The sequence below is a fragment of the Musca vetustissima genome, unplaced genomic scaffold, assembly GCF_032173495.1.
Source record: "Musca vetustissima isolate MV318-11 ecotype Yass unplaced genomic scaffold, APGP_CSIRO_Mvet_v1 utg23244, whole genome shotgun sequence".
NCBI lineage: Eukaryota > Metazoa > Arthropoda > Insecta > Diptera > Muscidae > Musca > Musca vetustissima.
In genome coordinates, this window is record NW_026877716.1 from 1 (window position 1) to 22,607 (window position 22,607).

Genomic DNA, 22,607 nt, shown 5'->3' on the forward strand with positions numbered 1-22,607 from the left:
GCCAGGAGTAGATTATCTCACCAAAGCCCTCAACTTGTCGTTATCCACCCTAGTAGTTCCCGATGCCTGGAAAATGGGCAGGGTGGTCCCGCTACTGAAGCCGGGCAAGGATGCCAGCAAAGGTGAGTCATACAGCCGATCTCACTTTTGTCGCCAGTAGCCAAGACACTTGAGGCTTTACTACTCCCCAGCATTCGTGAATGCTACTCAGTTGCTGATCATCAGCATGGGATCCGGAAACAGCACAACAACAGCTTTGCACGCCATTTCCGCACACATAGCAGAAGGACTCAACCAGAACAGGCCGTGTAACAGGACAGTCATGGTCGGGCTAGACCTATCAAAGGCATTTGATACCGTCAGTCACGCCAAGCTGTTCGAAGACATCGAGAGAACAACCCCAAGTTTGAAACGTTGGATCGTAAACTATATGTGTGGACGCCAGTCGTACGTGGAATTCAGAGACAGGAAATCGAAGGCCCGTAGAGTTAAACAGGGAGACCTAAAACTATCTCGTGGATATCGCTGATTTTCTCCGGTCGAGGAATATGGAAATATCCGCCACTAAGTCAACGGCCACACTGTTTACCACATGGACAGCGGAGATGAGGCTATCTTTGAATGTGCAGGTTGAGGGGTCCACAATTCCGACCACTAATTATCCCAAGGTTCTAGGGGTCACATTCGATAGCCTATACAATTCGTCCGCGCATGCCACAGCTATTTGCGATAAAGTCAGGAGCAGAAACAAGGTTCTCAAGTCGCTAGCCGGCAGCACTTGGGGAGCTGACAAGGAAACCTTGTTAACGACTTATAAAGCAATAGGCCGTCGTAAACTAGTGTGGTCAGCAACGTCAGTGCAACGCAGTGGAAAAATCTTCAATCCTGCCAGAATGCCGACCTGAGGACTGCAACAGGGTGTCTCCTCATGACTCCAATAGACCACTTGCATGAGGAGACGAATATCCTTCCTGTGCGTCAACACAACAAGATGTTGTCGATGCAATACTTGCTTGGGTGTTATAGGAGCAGCCATTCGAACCGCTACCTAATGGATAGGCACCCACCACCCAGGCATGTCAGGAAGGATCTCCATGATCTGGAGAGAGAGGTCCAGAGATACAAAAGGGAGCCTCTAGATCAACAGGCCTATCAAGCAGGATTGAACAGTATTCACACGGACGCAGTTGAGGAAGCAGTTCAAGAATATCGCGTGAATACCATACTCGGGGACCATCGGCCTTTGATAGCCGCAGAAGAGCAGCAGCTACCTCGACAAACTAGAGTGGTCTTGGCACAACTGAGATCTGGATGGTGTAGCCGCCTCAATTCGTATTGGGCACGAATTGATGGAGAGGTCGACAATGTCTGCCCGGCATGTGGTAACGGACCACATGACATGCTACATCTGTTTAACTGCCCAGCCAAGCCCACTCACCTAACCCCATCTTCTCTCTGGACTCAACCTGTACAGGTCGCAGCCTTTTAGAATTTGGAGTTAGAGGCAGAACCAGATTAAAGAAAATTGAAAATACACAGCAGTACTAGCTGCTACAACAACAACAACTAACTGTAGAATTTTGTAAAGCTATTTGCTAATCTCTCAATGGCAATGAAAGGTCAACGTCATATTTTATGGTACACTTATTTTCGTGTTTCTGTTTGAGTACCAATACAAATATGACAACGACATTACAAACAAAAGAAAACAATGTTTTTTAATATACAATAAATTATAGGTATTTAACGCATACTCGACAATAGCAGAAACAGAAACAATATAACCTCCATTTATTTGGCACACAAAATCTGTTTAGAGCCTTACAATTATTACCACCTCCTCCTGTTGATGTTGACTTTCATAATAAATTTTCTGTTTCTTTCTCTTTTATGCTACACTCTATTGGCATCTCCATTTTCATTCCTGTGAATTCATTCCAAATATTTTCCATTTTTTATGGTATTCTCTATAGCAGTAGTCACAACAACAGCTGAGCAGAGCGGAACAGTGCTGAACAATTCATAAGACGATGGTGCTGTTGATGATAATCTCCATATGTTTGCAGTTTTTAAAAACGAATGTAATGCCAATCAAGTAATGGAATATTAATGGTAAGTCATTTTTCAATTTAACAAATACGTATAGAAATGAAACAAATCGGGACGATGCCATTCGATGCGATTCGAAGTGAAATGAAGCTAGAGGAAATCATCTGGAAGTGCGAAAACAGATATCATTGTTTGTAAATGTTTACATTCAAAGAGTCGTCACATAAAATGCAATTAAATTCCGTACAAATGCAAAATATCGAACGAAGCCTATTATATCATAACCTAAGTCAAGTTGTGTGCGCTCAAAATACATTTAATCAGTCAATACGTTATATGAGCCGCTCATTGCTCTATTAACACCAGCTTATGAAATATCTTTAATTTAAGTGTTCTTAATTTATATACCCTATTACATATAGTGGAGATATATTAATTTTGTAATTCTCAAATATTCACCGGAGACTCCATAAGGTATATATTATTGATTAGAATAAAAATCTATGTCGATCGCAATACTTATGATTAAGAATTTTGCACGGACATTGCTAGTAATCCTAGGAAATTTGGTATTGCAAATGGGATACATTAGTCCACGTTTTGGTGTAGCCCCATATAACGGTTTTGCCCGTTTTTCAGCCGATTTGTATACCCTTCATCACATTGAGGTATTAGAGTAAGTTCGGGTAATGGGGACTATGCGTCTAATGTGGACCATCCCCATATCTAAGAAAATGCTTGAAATATGTCAATGCCGCCTTCATTAAGATTTTCCTAATTAGAGAAAACAAACATTCAACTTGGTTTTGAATAATTAATTGCAGTGTTGAAAATGTAGTTAAGCTCTGATTATAAAACTGAGATTTGAACATTTTCTAGCACAATAGTCGAACGTTTTTGCAAAATAATTTGAAGCCGATAATTATTTTTAAATAAAAATATTCAATGTCTATAAAAAAGTAGTACCTTTTCATGAGGACGAGATCGAAACATGGGCGCATTTAATATGCGAAGTAGTATTCTATTACCTGAAAGCACGATATGCGAAATTACAGCTACTTTGGAGGCTATTGGAGAAAATCAGTTCAAATTTAGATATAGCTCCCATATATAGTTTCGCCCGATTTTATGTAAATGGTGCACCAAACTCCCAATGTTGATCCGATTTAGACATAATTTTGCACAGAGAACTTAATTATGTCTAAATGTATATATGCCAAGCGTAGTTGAAATAGGATCATATTTAGACATAGCTTCCATATAGTTTCGTCCAATTTTATTTAAATGGCGCACCGAGGGGTCTATGTTTGTTCTATGTTCACGAAATTTAGCAGCGGGTATGGAATTTAGTCTAGAAAGCTTTTTTATACCCTTCACCACACTGTGGTACAGGGTATTATGTCTTTGTGCATATGTTTGTAACAGGCAAAAGGAAATGAGTTAGACACATGGTTCCTTTGGGAGAATATGCATAGAATCATTTTCTGAGTCGATTTATGCATGTTCGTCTGTTGATGTTAAATTGTAAACAAAGTACAGGTCGCATTTATAATCCGATTTGGATGCAATTTGCACAAGTCACTTATTTGGCTCCAGGAAGAACACTATTGAAATTCAAGAAAATCGGTTCAGATTTAGATATAGCTCCCATACATATTTTCGTCCGATTTAAGGTAAATGGTGCGCCAAAGTTCTTAAATATTTTTTTGATTTGCACGAAATTTGGCATAGCGTACTAAATGGAGTTTATAAAGATGTGCGCTAAGATTCGTGAAAATCGGTTCAGATTTAGATATAGCTCCCATATATAATTTCGTCTGATTTAAGGTAAATGGTGCGCCAAAGTTCTTAAATATTTTTTTGATTTGCACGAAATTTTGCATGGCGTACTAAATTGAGTCTATAATGATGAGTGCTAAGTTTCGTGAAAATCGGTTTAGATTTAAATATAACTTCCATAAATTTTCTTCCGATTTAATGTAAATGGTGCACCAAAGTTCTTATATATCTTTCGTTCAACTTCATGTCAATGTTCTTCCGACAAGTCTTTTAGGTGACTTTGTAGAATATACCCAAAGCGGTGAAGGGTATCATATAGTCGGCCCCGTCCGACTTTACTACTTTCATTTCAGATTTTAAAATAGCTCACATATATGCTTTAGTCGCATTTTATATAAATGGTGTACCATAAACCCTGTTCTAGTTGCACGATATTTTGTTATTGAAATCGGTTCAGATGTAGATATAACTCCCGCATAGCGCACAGGATTGAAGACGTTTACGGTTTAGATATAGCTTCCATATATATTTTCATCCGATTTCATCAAAATGATGTATTAATTAATTAAGTTTGCCCGCTTATGACGAATTAGTGCACAACGTACCAAATCGAACCTAGAATAACGTAATGTATTGGTTTCTGTGTCCAGATAAATTTTGAATAGCGCACTGTGTTGCAGCATACCAAATGGTGAATGCCACGGTTTCTCAAATACGTCTATTTATATATAAATCTTAAATATACTTTGCTCGACGATTTACATTCAATATTTCATAAATTTCAGATTTATATGTGTATGGGTTGTTTTAATTTAATTCAAATATTTAAGTATTTCGTCCGATTCCATTTCAATGTCCCGCCAAAGATTATATGTTTGTTCACAAAATTTAAATTTCCTTTATTAATATATTTTTATACCCTCCATCGAAATCAATTTTGCCCACACCATGTATTTTTTCTATTTTCTTAATAAATAAAAAAATATTCTAAAAGTCACCATTCTCCTTTGTTCCGGCAAAAAGAAAACAACATAATACAAGGGGTTACCGTTATTCTCGCACATCACAGCCATTGGTTGTGATAATCACAGCCAATGTTGTTGTGACAAGTTGTTCAAAACAGGTTCCCGTTATCCCACGCTAGAACACGTTGTTGGTGCTTGCTATAAATGGAAGATCAGCGAGTGAGAAGAAACAGTCAGTGCCAGACCTCGACAGAAGACACATCCGCCCAGGTCCAGGTCCCTATTCCCAGAGAATCCTTGCTTGAGTACTTATCCGGGTCGCTTGCAGTATAATCCTTGCGTATCCTTGCATAAGTAGAATCCTTCCTTATCCTTGCTCGAGTTCCTATTAAGGTCTCCTGCATTAGAATCCTTTTGTATCCTGGCTTGAATACATACTAAGATCTCTTGCCGTAGAATCGTTCCGTGTCCTTGCTTGAGTACTTATTATAGTCTCTTGCAGCAGATACTTTCGTATCCTTGGTTTAGTACATACCAGTAGAATCCTCCCGTATCCTTGCTTGAGTACTAAGTAAGTTATCTTGCAGTAGAATCCGTGTGTATCCCGTAGTATATTTCCCCAAGTAGTATATTTCCCCTAGTGAGAGTATCCTGTTGTGAGGGCACTTACCCTGGTCTCCTACTCCTAGTATCCCAGTACATTCCCCACCAGGAGCACTTGTCCAGGTCTTCACTGCGAAGAACGGCTAAAGTTACCCATCCAAGATCGGACAGACGTCAACTCAATAGTATATACAGCAATTTCCTTTGAATATACTTCAATTTCGTACAGAACTTCAAAACACTTGTCTTTCTCTTTCTCTCTCGCACACAAACAAATTTTCTGTTTCGAACAGTGGCCCCGGCGAGCTTACTCCAGTCTAAGGGGAAACCTGTCGTTACAGAATATAGGTTCAATTTTTTTCCGTGAGCCCCCATATAAGGGTACCTCCAATTTTCGGTATTTTGAGGGTCTTAAGCGCGTTTTTCCACCGAATTCACTGTAATTTGGTATTTTGTAGTCGTATATGGTAACAAATCTTACTACCAGTCCCCATATAATCCCCTTTTTATACACTCCACCAGAGTATGGAGGGTATATTAATTTTGTGTTTCCGTTTGTAACTCATGGAAATAATCATTTCTGACACTATTCTTGATCAACGTAAAATTCTATGACGATATAGTTATGCCCGTCTGTCTGTTGTTATCACTCTAGCCTTTAAACGAATTGACATAGATCAAAATGTTGCATAGAGTCGTCTATTTTTTCTGGTAGCCCCATATAAGGGTACCCCCATTTTTCGGTATTTTGAGGTTCTTGAGCGCGTTTTCAACCGAAATCGCATTAGTTAGTACTTTGTAGTCGTATATAGTAACAAATCTTCCTAATAAAAATTATTAATATTCACCTTTTAGGGTAGTCCCCATATAACCCCCTTCTTATACCCTTCACCCCACTGCGGTACAGTGTATTATGTCTTTGTGCATATGTTTGTAACAGGGAAAAGTAAACGAGATAGACACATGGTTTCTTTTGAGAATATGCATAGAATTACTTTTTAAGTCGAATTATGCGAGCCCGTCCGTCTGTGGATGTTGAATTGTAATCAAAGTACTGGTCGTATTTATGATCCGATTTATATGAAATTTGGCACAAGTCACCTTTTTGGCCCAACGATGAATCCCTATTGAAATCGGATCAGATTTAGATATAGCTCGATTTGCACGAAATTTGACATATGGTACTGAATTAGGTACCGAATGTGCTAAGTTTTGTGAAAATCAGTTCAGATTAAGATATAGACCCCATGTATATTTTCGTCCGATTTTATGTAAATGGTGCACCATATATCTTTTGACGTGCACGAAATTTTGCATGGTGTCCTGGATTGAGTCCAGAATGATGTGTTCTAACATTCGGAAAATTGGGATCAGATTAGCTCCCGTATATAGTTTTGTCTGGTTTTATGTAAATGGTGCACCAAAATCCCTATATTTCCTTCGATTTGCACGAAATTTTGCATAGTGTCCTGAATTGAGTCTAGAATGACGTCAAGTTTCGAGGAATCTGGTGGGATTTAGATATAGATTCCATATATATTTTCGTCCCATTTAAGGTAAACAGTGCACCAAAATCCCTATATATCTTTCGATTTGCACGAAAATTAGCATAGTGTACTGAATTAGGTACAGAATGATGTGTACTAAGTTTCGTGAAAATCGGATCAAATTTAAATATAGCTCCCGTATATAGTTTCGTCCAATTTTATTTAAATGGTGCACCAAAGTCCCTATATACCTATCGATTTGCATTGCGTACTTAATTGAGTCTAGAAAGTTTCGAGAAAATCAGGTCTGATTTAGATATAGCTCGCATATATATTTCCGTCGGATTTTATGTATGTGGTGTACAAAAGCCCCAACATTTTCCTTCCTAGAATTACGTATGTAATAATCGGTTTAGATTTAGACTTAGCCCCCATACATATTTTCGTCCGATTTTATGTTATTGAGCACAAAAGCCACTATATATTTTTCTTATGATGTTTGCTAATTTTCGTAAAAATCGGTTCAGATTTTGATATTGCTCCCCTAAATATTTTCTTCCGATTTTATGTAATTTGTGCAATTTTGTACAATGATCTTAAGTTAGATTAACTTTCCGTGTGTTAAGTTTTCTTGAAATCGGTCCAGATTTACATATAGCTTCTATATATATTTTCGTCTTATTTGACTAAGACTCTTATTAGGCCGATGGACGCAACATATTAAAGTTAACACAAATTAATCTCTATTAGGTTTCCTTGAAATAGGTTGAGATTTGGATAAAGCATAGCTTCCATATATAATTTCGACCTATTCAAGTTTATTGTACACCAAATTTCAATGAGTGTCTGATTGAGATAAAATTTTAAACAGTGCAGCATACCAAATAGCTAGTATTAAGTTTGCTTAAAGTCGATTTACAAATTTTATCATAGGTTGCAGAGTAGCATGAGTAGGGTTTGATGTTATTTAGTTTAGGTATAGAATAGGTTCACATACTTAAGTTCGTTCAATTTCATGTCAATTTTCCTTCGAAAAGGCAGTCCCGTGAAGGCCCAGTCCGACTTTACCTCTTTCCTTACTGGTTTTTATTAAAATATCCCCTGTATTTTTATAACTTTTTTGGAAATTTCTACGAACTTTAAATTATAAAATTTAAAAAAAATTTGCAATACATTTAGCTAACAAACATATTTTCCATGAAATACAAAAAAGTCGGATTTTCTTGTTCTTGTGGACAAGTTGTTAATCAAATGCTCTACAATTTATTTTACAATCGGCTTAAATGTAAAAGCGTGAAATAATAAAATAATAAATAAAATAATAAATAATTTGTATGGAAAAAAGGCAATGCGCTGTTAACAAAGAGGAAAATATACCAAAACATGACCAAAGTGTTTTTATTGCATCCAACCAATGACTGGTGTATAAAACCCCATATTAACATTGCTCATCCTATAATTTGCATTTTTTGTGGCACTGTGAGGGATAACCGAGAATTATTATTATGTTTTCTTTTTCGTTTTCTTTTGAAACCTAAAATTTCAAAATGAACCACTAACATTAATGCGTTCTTTCTTCTGATGATGTTTCTGTCGCTGCTAATGTAAAATAGCTTTAAAGTTATTTCTCTAATTAAGCAACATTCTTTGCAAAGTTTTCTTTTGTTTGGCATATTTAAAAGTTGCTAAGCATGGACGTTAATAGATGAAAGCTATAAAAATGTTCGTTATTTTTGTTCAAGGAAGAGAGCGGAGCAAAAGAATGGAACAACAATAAATTATGCTGATATTCCCCATGTTTATACCCTTCACCACACTGTGGTTCAGGGTATCATGTCTTTGTGCATATGTTTGTAACAGCCAAAAATAATAAAGACAGACCCATGGTTCCTTTTGAGAATATGCATAGAATCACTTTCTGAGTCGATTTATGAATATCCGTCCGTCCGTCTGTCCATGCTAAACAGTACACAAAGTACAGGTCGCATTTATGATCCCAATTGGATGAAATTTGGCACTGCTCATTTGTTTGGCCCAAGAACGAACACTACTGAAATTGGGAAACATCGGTTCAGATTTAAATACAGCTCCCATATATATATTGTCGTCCGATTTAAGGTAAATGATGCAAAAAAGTCCCTATATATCTTTCGATTTGCACGAAATTTGGCACAGCGTAATGAATAAGATCTAAAATGATGTGTGCAAAGTTTAGTAAAAATCGGTTCAGATTTAGATATAGCTCCCATATATATTTTCGTCCGATTTAAGGTAAATTGTGTACCAAAGTCCGTATATATCTTTCGATTTGCACGAAAATTGGCACAGCGTACTAAATTAAGTCTAGAATGATGTGTGCAAAGTTTAGTGAAAATCAATTCAGATTTAGATATAGCTCCAATATATAACTTCGCCCAATTTTAGGTAAATAGTCCTCTAAAGTCCCTGGAAATCCTTTGGCACAGCGTATGAATAAGGTATAAAATGATGTCTGTCAAGTTTCGTGAAAATCGGTTCAGATTAAGATATAGCTCCCATATATATTTTCGTCTGATTTAAGGTAAATTGTGTACCAAAGTCCCTATAGATCTTTCGATTTGCACGAAATTTGGCATAGCGTACTATATTAAGTCTAGAATGATGTATGCAAAGACAATCGGTTCAGATTTAGATATAGCTCCCATATATATTTTCATCCAATTTAAGGTAATTGGTGAACCAAAGTCCCTATAGATCTTTCGATTTGCACCAAATTTGGCATATCGTACTGAATTGCGTCTATAATAATTTGTGCTAAGTTTCATGAAAAGCTGTTTAGATTTAGATATAGCTCCCATATATAGTTTCGCCCGATTTAAGTAAAAGATCTTTCGATTTGCACGAATTTTATCATAGCGTACTGAATTAAGTCTAGAATGATGGGTACAAAGTTTCGTGAAAATCGGTTCAGATTTAGTTATAGCTTCCATATATATTTTCATCTAATTTTAGGTAATTGGTGCACCAAAGTCTCTGAAAATAATTCGATTTGCACGAAATTTGTCATAGCGTACTGAATTATGGCTAGAATGACGTGTGTTAAGTTTCGTGAAAAGATCCATAGATAGGCCGATTGACACAACGTACTGATTTAATATAAATTAGCCTCTGGCAAATTTTCCCTGAAATCGGTACAGATAAAGATATATAACAAAAACCCGTCGTCTGTTAGGAAACATATGTAGAATATACCCAAAGTGGTGAAGGGTATCATACAGTCGGCCCAGTCCGACTTTACTACTCTTCTTACTGGTTTTATTAAACATTTGCCGTTGTGGTTATTGTATTGTTGCTCATTAAAGCTATGCAAGATTATGAAGAAGGGTACAAAATGACCCAGATAATAGCCGACGGAAAAACAAAACGAAGAAACGTAATAAAATAATCAACGCAATGTTTGTTCTTTTGTTATCATGATACAACACAAACTTCATCTTACTCAGACGGATAATACCTGTATGAAGGAGTTTTTTGATTTTTGTTTTATTTTTGTGTTAATAATATTGAGGTGTATCCATGCAAAAAAATTAAGTGCTTCTTAGGAACATCAAGCACAAGCTGTATTAAAATTATATATTTTTTAGAAGCATTATAATTTTTCATGATTGTATCAGGCAACTGTAGAGATTTAAGATGGAGTGACTATCCATGGGTATCTTCATTTCCTAAGGTATATAAATCTGTATAATAATATTTAGTTGGGAGTAATGACATTCACACAAATGTGGTTGACCTTTAAATTGGGACCAATTGTTTATCTCCTTTCTTTTCCTTTTTCAATTTTGATTAATTTTGTAGTCCAAGTTTTGTTCCGTTTTAAATTCAAATTTATTTACAAAAATGGTTATGTGCGGGTGAACTTCTGTGTTCGGCGGTTTGTTGGAGATTATAATCTCGGTTATGTGCCATACGCATACAGGGATTCGACTCTGGCTAGCGGGTGTCTAAGAATCACGTTAAACTAACACAAAACTAATACAAAGTAGGAACCACCCTGTTAACTCCGATACTACATCTTTCACATCGACGGAGAGTAACAATGGGTTTACATCATATTGTAATAAAGCATGATTTAACAAAATCATTAGAAATTATATTTTTAAATAAAAGTAATAGAAAATCAAAATAAACTAATTCAACGCAACCATACCGCCCGCCTTGCACTAAAGTGCAACAACATCTCAGAGCCACCACTAACCATTTTCGAATCCCAAATACAATCTTAACAATAGTGTCTTAAAGTAAACAATTTAATTCAGTATGTCTTAGAAAACTAGAAAACAAAATGATATTTAACAATGAAATTAAAAGTATAGAATTCAGTCTCTCTTGGTTTTTGTTTGGTTTTGGGTTTAATCAGGTATCAAATTCAATTCAATCGGCTCGTAATCGGCACCTTCTTGCCTTCACCAAAATATAGTCGGCCGAATATGGAATCCTGGATAAAAATACGGCCAGGCTGAACCATAGGTGGTCCCACAAAAACTGCTCTGCAGGCTTCGGCTCCCAGAATCACAAAATACGGCGACGACCGGTTCCAATATCTATCTGCGTCGATCACATTACCGGGAGGGTTGGCAAACATGTTAGCCTCTTTATCAATCCGTGCAGTCGGAGTAACCCCAAATACGCGATCGCGAACCACCAATTCAACCTTGATCTTTTTTCGGTCTACACTCTGATGTTGTAACACAACCGTAGTTCTTTCGTTGTCCATCAGACAGTACATATCAAGGGCTTCTTCCAAGGCAATATAAGAATATTTCGAATTGGGATCGAGCAGCACTCTGGTATTTTGATCTCGCCGACCATAACAGGTATAAATTCTGACCATTGCTGTCATCGGGAACCAAACATATTCATCCGTCATACGGTGCAGAAAGCTGTGGTGGAAACCATTGCATAATTTACAGACATCAAGACTCCGGCATGTCGATCTCTCATGGGACGACGCTAAACAATTTATGCACAGCCTGTTATTCATCACGAAGTCTCTTTTTTTGCTGGTGTCTAAGGCCAAAAAGGTAGTACAAAGTCGAATTGCATGAGGACGGCCACAAAGCGGACAGGGAAAATTCATGTTAAAAGGACCACCAATAGTTTTCATCCTGGAAATAGCAACTGAATTAAATTAAGGTAAAATATAAAGTAATGGTTTAGATTTGTGAGCTACGGGGTAAGAGTACTAATTTGTGAATGGGTCTAGTAATTATGCCACCCTGGGTTTTCAAATCAACTACTCGAACTTTGTCATCAGAACCATGATAGACCTTGACTATTCGCCCTAGGCGCCAATCAGTTGAGCAAAGAGATTCTCCTTTGAGAGCCACTAAGTCACCGACGATTAAGTCACTATGAGGATTTTTCCACTTATATCTCTTATGTAGTTCCACCAAATATTCTTCTTTCCATCTGCGACATATATCGTGATGAATTGCTTTCAGTTTCCGCCAACGGTTGAAGATACTGCTTACAGGTTTAATTTCTTCTGGTTCCGCTGGGGTCAACATAGAGGAACCAATTAAAAAGTGAGCTGGCGTGAGTGCTTGTAGGTCCTCGACGTCTTCAGACATGGATCCGAGAGGGCGAGAATTGAGACATGCCTCAATCGTCGCTAATAATGTGGAGAACTCCTCGAAGGTGTATTTAAGTTGACCAGAAAGCTTTTTGAAGTGGGTCTTAAAACTTTTCACTCCCGACTCCCAGAGTCCGCCCATATGAGGAGCTGCTGCAGGGATGAAATGCCAAGAAAGTCTTTGATGACCAAATTTATTGACAGCCTCGTCCTTAAACGATTTAACTTGTTGGGCAAAGTTTGAGTCGATTTGCCGCGCAGCTCCCACAAAGTTCCTGCCATTATCCGAGTACATGGAATTTGGACAACCTCTTCGAGCCACAAATCTATCTAATGCTGCCAGAAAGGCTGGGGTAGACAAGTCACTGACTGCCTCTAAATGGATTGCCTTAGTTGCGAAACATACAAAGAGACACACATATCCTTTGGTAATTCTGCTATAACGACCGGTAAAACTCTTTATCTCAAACGGTCCGGCAAAGTCTACTCCCGTATTAGTAAATGCTCGACTCAGAGTCGTTCTTTCGGGGGGCAACACGCTCATAATTTGTTGCATCAGCTTCTGACGGTGTAAAACACAGACCTTGCAATTGTGTATAACACTCTTCACCAAGCTTTTAAGTCTGATGACCCAACATTCTAAGCGGACGGTCGTCATTACCAATCTGATACCACCGTGGCAAGTGATTTTATGAACGAACTCCACATAAAGTCTTGCTATCCTGCTTTCATATGCCAGAATCACCGGATGCCGTTCGTTGTATGTCAAACACGTCGTGGAACCTAAGCGGCCATTAGCCCGGATGATGCCAGCTTGATCTAGAAATGGGTTTAAACAGATCAATGGACTTTTGGGACTCAGTCTGGTCTTGGCTGTTAGGCTAGCGTAGTCCTTTGAAAAATATTGTTTCTGCGACCATATAAATATACCTTTTCTAGCCATGGACAACTCTCCTGAAGACAACATCTCAGGATTTGAATCCGACTTCCGAGCAAGAGATACAAAACGATACATTCTAGCTACAACATGAATCGCCTTTTGAAAAGTAGATATATTCGACAAAAAATCCTGCACTTTTGGTTTCTCCTTTGCCTTTAGAGGTTCACCTGAGTCTCCTGTCACTTTCTCCGTTTCTTCCGGCTTGCCACCACTTACTTTCAACGAGCTATCCGCTATTTCTGACGATTTAGCAAACATAGATTGAGACCTTTTTTCCTCCGAGGATGTTTGAAATTCTGTTACACCGCTTGGCCAATTATTCTCATCCAATATGAGCCACTCTGGTCCATGCCACCATAACTTATTATCCTTAAGCTCCGAAGGAGTCAGCCCCCGGGTTGCTAAATCGGCAGGATTACAATTCGATACAACATGTCTCCACTCTATGTTACCAACTTTGCTTAGAATACTAGATACCCTATTGGCTACAAACGTTTTCCAGCAATTTGGGGATTTTCTGAGCCACGCAAGGACGATAGTCGAATCGGACCACAAAAATAACTCAAATTGGCTCTGTTTCAATTTCATTCTGACACTTTCTATTAAATTCGCTAGCAAAGTGGCACCGCACAACTCTAGTCTTGGTAAGGACACCTTCTTTATTGGAGCTACTTTTGTCTTCGATATTAATAAATTCGAAAAAACTCCGTCTTCATTTTTTATCCTTACATAAACGGTAGCAGCGTATGCTAATTCCGATGAGTCACAAAATCCGTGAATTTGAACCACATTACTCGGTGAAAACTTAATCCATCTCGGAATAGAAATAAGGTTAATTTTGTCAAAGTTGGTAATGAACTTTAACCATTTCTGAAGTGCTAATGGTTTTATCGGTTCATCCCATTGTATTCGATCGAGCCACATTTGCTGCATTAATATTTTAGCTGTAATTATTATTGGCGCTAACCATCCTGCTGGATCAAATATCCTAGCTATCATAGACAACACTTGTCTCTTCGTATATGATGACTTGACTTGAACGACTTCCGTTACAAAATAGAAACAATCAGATGCCGCATTCCACCGAACTCCTAACATTTTCGCCCTGCTATCCTCTTCGAGACACACAAACGAACTAGATAACAAGTCCTCCAATGGCAAATCTTCCAAAATTTCCTTTGTATTTGAAGTCCATTTCCTCAAATCAAACATAGCCGTTTTCAAAATTCCAATCAGCTGATCTCGAGCTTCCAATGCCTCTTCTATAGAATGCGCACCAACCAGGGCATCATCCACATACATTGCCTCTCGCAATATTTTTGCACCTATTGGGAAACTTTTCTCTTCATCATCAGCTAACTGCAGAAGCGTTCTCAACGCCAGGTACGGAGCACAATTTACTCCAAAAGTCACCGTTTTCAATCTATAATCCTGAATCTCTCCATTCTCAGAGTCTCGCAATATTATTCTTTGAAAATTAGTGTGTCTTTTGTGAACTAATATCTGTCTGTACATTTTTGTTATATCCGCACTGAATACATATTTATAAAATCTCCATTTTGTTATCAGAGCCACTAAATCTTGCTGCAACGTCGGACCAATATACAAGTTATCGTTTAAACTTCGACCATTTGATGAAATACTTGAGCCATTAAATACCACTCTTAATTGCGTTGTAGTACTATCTGATTTGAACACACCATGATGGGGCAAATAATAACTAGGAACACAATCCGAATCATCAACCTTCTCCATATGTCCTAACGTTATATATTCTTTCATGACCTCATCATATTTGGATTTCAATTCTGGTTTACGCAACAACGACTTCTCATTTCTTTCAAATTGTCTCAGAGCAACAAATCTATTTGGACCAAGCGAAGGACAACCTTCCCTGAAGGGCAGATCAACAACATATCTCCCATCAGAATTCCTTGTAGTAGTAGAGCGAAAAATTTGTTCACACCTCCTATCATCTTCAGAACTTATAGGACTTTGATAAATTTCCTCTAACTCCCAGAATTTCGCTAATTGTTCATCCAGGGTCACTTTTGTTGCATGACATACTCTAGTGTGGCACGTTTGCACTCTTGATACCGTCGGGCCTGTTACTATCCAGCCAAATATGGTTTCTTGAGCAACTAATGATTCTAAAATCCCATGTTGAACTCCACCTCGCAGTATAACTGGATATAAATTCCCTCCTATCAAAACATCAATCGGGCCACTTTTGTAGAAACAAGGGTCCGCTAGATTTATTTTAGGCAGATTAAAATTATCAAACAAATTCATAGAGTGAGTCGGTACTTTTCCAGTCACTTCATTGACTACTAAAGCCTCCACTTTCAATGAAATATCTTGATTTTTTATTGGTTCAATAGTAAAACTCGCCAGCTTATTAGATCGGCTTACTATTTCTCCTCCCAGTCCTGTCACTTCAGCTGTAACGGGCACAGTGGGCAACTTCAACAATTTTTGTATTTTTTCCGAAACAAAATTCTCATCCGAGCATGGGTCTATAAGAGCTCTCACCTTATAGCAAACTCCATAACTAACAATATTTATCCATGCAGTGGCTAACATTACATTCTTCGCTACTACTGTATGGTGAACTTGGGCTACATTGGAGGGACCTGCTTTTTCAATGGACTGTAATTGTGTAGATGTTTTATTTGAAACTTGAGCTACTTCATTTCTTTTATTTTGTTCACTTTTCTTCACAAAATCTCTATGGAGCAAATTGTGATGTTTTTTATTGCACTTAGAGCAACCATTTGGACGAGTACAATCATTGTACATATGTCCTATCGTGAGACAATTGAAGCAATATCTATATCTTCTTAAAAGCGAAGTCCGTCCTTTGAAATCCATATTTAAAAATTTAGAACACGAATCAATTGAGTGTACTCCTTTACATAATTTACATTGAGCCACATCAGATTTCGTGTGATGAGATTTATACTGCTTAGATCTGGAAGAAGTTTGCATATGTTTTTGCGAAAATGACTGCGATTCTATGGGACACTGATTGCTATTTAAAATCTCTGAGACACTTTCTAAAGCATGGAATCTATCTGTGAGAAAATTATTTAATTCTGTCCACGATGGTACTTCTGTTTTATTTTTCACTGATTGTTCCCACAAATTAAGCGTTTGTTCGGACAACCTCGAGGAACACTGGAACACAAATATTGGATCCCAAGTCTCTATATCAATATTATATAGTTTTAGCACTGAGATACAATTGTTCACTTCTCTTTGAAGTCTTTTCACTTCCTCAGCTGATTCCCTACTACACGGTGTCAGATTGAATAATAATTTTAATTGACTATTAACCAGAATCCTTTTGTTTTCATATTGAATTTTCAAATTATTCCACGCTATGTCAAAATTATCTCCAGTCAGGGCCACATTTCTGTTTATTTCTCTTGCTTCGCCTTCAGTTTTTTGATATAAATAAAACAGTTTTTCAACTTGACTTAACCTTGCATTGTTTATGTAGATAGCAGTGAACATGTCCCTAAACGTTGGCCATGTTTCATAACTTCCATGAAAAACTCCAGTGTCACACGGAGGGACAGGACAAGAAAAACCTTGAACAGATTGAGCCACCTGACTTTGGACCACAGTCTTTTCCCCTAATAATGTCTTTCTTGCGGCAGCAATTATGTTTATACACTTTATATAGGATCTTCTTACATCCTTATGCTTTGTTTGTATCGCCACAAATTTCTTCTCTTTCCCTTCTTCCGAACTACACTCATCATAAGCTTTCTTGTATTTTGTCCAAACCTTAGTAAACTCACTTTTCTCAAAATCCAAAGCTTCTGCAGAATAGTCCGAAAAATCTTCTTCCCTTAATCTATCCTCTATTTTTAGGATTTCATTTCCAGAGTCCAAGCATTTCTCAAAATTATCCATTATGCTCGCTTATTTTTTACTGTATTCAAAGAAAAACCACTAATTTCAATTAAAATCGTATACTAGATGATCAAACACAATGGTTTTTCAAAAATGGCGCTTTTCGGACTATTGCGCTTGACGCACTCTCGGATTACGGCGCTTGACGCACTCGGATTATGGCGCTTGACGCACTCGGATTATGGCGCTTGACGCACTCTCGTATTATGGCGCTTGACGCACGCTCGGACTTATAATCACAAAGACACAACCTACTATGTCCCTCACAGAGCCACACAAATCCAATTTATTGTTATAAATATAAAAATACACTTTTATACTTCAAAAATCAATAAATTTTTCACTTTTTGTTCTGAGCCACCAATGTGCGCTTCGAACCACAATACGTACCTGGATCACCTCGTACTTATTGTTACCAAATAAAAATCCTTTTGATCTGTAATGGCTCCGTTTCCAGCTTCCACGGCTTTGGTTGGCAATGATTATCTCCGTACAGCTTCCACGGCTTTGGTGTTTTTATTTTACGGTAGAAGGACCAATGTTTATCTTCTTTCTTTTCCTTTTTCAATTTTGATTAATTTTGTAGTCCAAGTTTTGTTCCGTTTTAAATTCAAATTTATTTACAAAAATGGTTATGTGCGGGTGAACTTCTGTGTTCGGCGGTTTGTTGGAGATTATAATCTCGGTTATGTGCCATACGCATACAGGGATTCGACTCTGGCTAGCGGGTGTCTAAGAATCACGTTAAACTAACACAAAACTAATACAAAGTAGGAACCACCCTGTTAACTCCGATACTACATCTTTCACATCGACGGAGAGTAACAATGGGTTTACATCATATTGTAATAAAGCATGATTTAACAAAATCATTAGAAATTATATTTTTAAATAAAAGTAATAGAAAATCAAAATAAACTAATTCAACGCAACCATACTTTTTTCATCTAAAATTTTTTAATCACTTTTTTACATTTTTGTTTCATCCCTTAATAACGCACACTATGGTAATACTTAAAAAAATATTCCCTAAACATTTATTAAAAAATATTTTGTTATACCCTCCACCATAGTATGGAGGGTATATTAATTTTGTTTTTCCGTTTGTAACTCATCGAAATAATCATATATATAGTATATATATATTCTTGATCAGCGTAAAATTATATGACGATATAGCCATGTCCGTCTGTCTGTCCGTTTAGGCATAGCTCCCATATAAGGGTACCCTCCAATTTTCGGTATTTTGGGGTTCTTGAGCGCGTTTTTCAACCGAATTTCCTGACATTTTCTACATAAGGTTCTTATTGGGTACTAAATTTCTCAACAAAAAAATTATAAATATAGGTCCACTTTTTCTGGTAGCCCCCATATAACGGTACCTCCTAATTTTCAGTATTTAGGGGGTCTTGATCGTATTTTTCCGGAGAATTATCTGTTATTTAGTATTTTGAGTTCTTAATAGGTACAAAATATATCCACAAAAAATTATGAGTATAGGTCCATTTTTTCGTATAGCCCCCATATAAGGGTACCTCCAATTTTCAGTATTTTGGGGTTCTTCAACGCGTTTTCAACCGAATTTGCTGTAAATTGGTATTTTCTAGTCATATATGGTAAAAAATGTCACTACCAAAAATTATTAATATTCACCCCCTTTTTGGAGTAGTCCCCATATAACCTCCTTTTTATATTAAAATAGTTATGCAATTTGTTCCGCGTTTTGGGTTTGGTTCTAAGACTCTATTGTAATCATATCACCTGCGGAGGATATCGAGATAAAAAACTAGAACGTAAGGTTCGATAATGAACTATATATGAACTATAACCCGTGTTTAGGCCTAGCCCCTGTGTGGGAGGTACCAGAAGGAGTGGACCTATATTCTCCATCTTTGAACTTGAACTAAATTTGGAAGAAATAATATGATGGGCAAAGTTTGGATGAAACCAAAATTTTCTGAAGCAAAGCTGGCCCAAAAAAACATGGGTCTAGAATCAATATTTCAATGAGGCACATATTAACCGTGTCAAAGTGTATACACCCTCATTAGACATAACGCTGAGGGTATAATTATCCATTAAAAATTTCTGAAATTTGTTTTACATTTTACATTATGGCTTACATGATCGGATTGTAGAAATGTCGATTTAGGTTCACTTTTTGGTATTTTCCCTATATTTTCATTTCAAGTACCTGTCAGTATATCTATGGTGGAGGGTATCAAAAGTTTGACCCGGCCGAACTTAACGCTTTTTCACATGTTTTTTCTTAAGGGAACCCCACCCATTCTCGATTTTAATTTTTCAAGATTTTCAATGGGCTGGTAAATCAATACCAATGCTTGTTACGGTTTGTAACTTTGCACATATATAGTTGAAGATTTAAAAATGAAGAAAACAATTTACAAAAAATTTTTGTTGTTGTTTTTTTGTGATCAAAGAAAAGTCCTTATTTTTGATGGCGGGCATGGAACATCGTTCCTTACTGGAACATCGGAATCCGAAAATTCCAACGGTGTTAGAAAGAGTACATGTCTGGCTCTCGTATGAACTAGGATTATTGACTTCGCTCTAAAATTAACAAAATGGCGGACCTTTGAAAAAATATTTTTGGAAAATCGCCGATTTGGGAAATAGTTTTTTCACACGCCTACTGTAGGCCTTTTCATCAATCTAAAATCCTAATACCCTTATATACGTAACCATATCCCAACTAACGTGCCCAAAACACATTTCTTGGTTTATTTTTAAAATAACTGATAACAAATGTTAAAACTCAATCTACATACATAACTCCATATTCGTGGCTACATATAACAAACATTTAAATTATGCCTATGCTGCTGCTGTCATTTTATTACCAGAGTCATTAAACGTATTTAAATGTTATTAGATTGTTTAAACATTATTAAATTTTGTTTTTATTGATTATCGTGTTGGGTTGATTTTTTACGTGTTCGACGAACAATTATTAATATTCTGTCAATGTTATTCATATGACGTATGATTAATGTTAAACATAAACTTAATAATAATCATACGTCATACGTGTACACGAATTTTAAAGTGGCAAACATGTAAAAATTTACAATATTGTACGAAAAATTCTAGAACCCGTCCTTATATTTTTTATACCCTTTACTACTTTCCTTACTGGTTTAATATTATATTTGACTCTCGGTAATTTGGATTGCAATTAGTGACGTTGAAATAAGTACAAGAATAGGAATGTCATTTGTAATAGTTTGATAGTTAAGCGATCCATGTTCGTCAATATAATAGCTTCCAACTGAAAAAAATGGTTTAACAACATATGTCGAATTCCAACCCCATAATTTTGAGGCCACGAAGTGGATAACCCACTATTTGTCAAACTCAATATTTTATTTGTATGTGGGTTAAATTAAAAACTTTGAAATTGCAAAGAGGAAGTTTTTATGGAAAAATATAGCCAATAGTGTCTAATTTATGTTGCTCTTCAAAATTTATGATCCATTTTATGTTCAAGACACACTTTGCCACCATACATGTATATCTGTATCCACCCTCGTATATACAAATTTATAAAGCTAAACATCTGTCAGTTTTTGCATAACCTTGGATATTTCCAACATTGTTTCTTTCATCTAGAACAAATTAGATAAGTGTCGTGGGCTAAAACTACAAAAAAGGCGAAAAATGAAGAAGAATCATAAAATATTGATTTGCAACAATTGATAATTTTAAACAAAATATCCATCTAGTGATCTTGTCCGATTTGAACCCTCTATGAAAGAGTGTTTTTATGGTGGCTATTTTTTATTATTATTATTTTTTTTTTGTAAATTTGTATGCCTTTTCTTTTTAGCTGTGAAGTGAGTTCTAAAAAAATTAAAACAACAATGTTTTTTCTTTAATTTGCCATTTTATTATTTGTTTGCATTTATTGCTGTTATGACTACACTTTTGTGGTTGTTGTTGTCGTTGTTAGTTCGACACGCTGCGCGTTGTCTCAACGCTCTATTGCACAGAAATTTAATTCAGCCATTTATGCTGATCACCACAAAAAATATTTGTTTTCTTTAGTATTGCAAAGTTTTATAGACAATTGTGTGTATGTAAAGAAATTCAGACACACTCACACACACAAACTACACAATGAACAGCGTTGAGCTGAGGAATATTCTAAATCAAAAATTTATTAATCTGGATTCGAGTGAAAATCTTGTTTTTGTAGAATGAAGAAGGCACTCCTAACTGTTGACAATTTAATTTCCCAAATTTGTTATTATCATGACATGGTTTATAAGGTGTTAAGTCACAATATTCAAATGCGAGCAATATGAAAAAAATAAATAAAACAGAAGAAGAAGGAAAAAATCATAGCGTAAACAGAGTAAACAAACACACAAAATAAAAATAAAAGCGCCAACACCAATAACAGTAAGTAAGTAATACATAATACTAAACAAACTACAAACACTACAAATTTCTCCCTCGTCTTCACCACTCACCGAATGATTTGGCGAAGAAAAGAAGTTAACGATTCATTTGTGCACGACATTTTGTATGCAATATAGTATGCAATAATCCTGACTGTTGCGTGGGATACATCCCATAGTGGCAATACATTTATAGAGAGAGACTTTAGACTTAACCTAGATCTGGATGTAACGGGTTTAGGATTAAATTTGATATTCCGTTCGCTTCGTGTGAGATTTAAATTTTTTTCAAAATTGGTCCCTTTGTGAGAGTCATATTTAAAGTAGTGGACTGATAACATTTTCAATAAAATTTTTATCATTTTTACTATATCCCAATATAATCTTATATTAAAACACAGACAAATTAACCTAAATGTGATGCTTCATTTATATGTGACTATCAAAACTTTGATCTCTATTATATGTTTCCAGTAAACAAACTCTTAGGTTCCTAGCGAAGCTGTAAATGATTTTGGGATCTATTTTGAAAAAAAAGCTTAGCGTTCCTATCTCGAATCTCCCCAAATATTTATACCTTCTGCATCGAAGCATGGGGCATCGGCAAAGTAGATGTTCGATAGTTTCCTCTTCATCCTCACATATTATTTGAATGCGTGGATTTTTTAAAGAAGGCGTGGATTATTTAAGAAATATTTTTCTAAGAACTATATTAGACGCGGATTATCTAAAGAATATTTTTTTAAGCCTATATAAGGTGTGGACTTTTTAAATAATATTTATAAGGCGTGGACTTTTTAAAGAATATTTTCAAGGCCTTTATAAGCC

At 36.4% G+C, this 22,607-nt stretch overlaps 1 long non-coding RNA gene across 1 annotated transcript; it reads right to left on the minus strand.

Moving 5' to 3' along the window:
* Positions 1-11,158: 11,158 nt before the first annotated feature.
* On the minus strand, positions 11,159-17,899 carry LOC133322383 (uncharacterized). The gene is made up of 2 exons (XR_009754050.1): positions 17,749-17,899; positions 11,159-12,030 (listed from the first exon to the last, which is right to left on the minus strand). It is a non-coding gene; the product is annotated as an uncharacterized LOC133322383 (long non-coding RNA).
* Between the last annotated feature and the right edge of the window lie 4,708 nt (positions 17,900-22,607).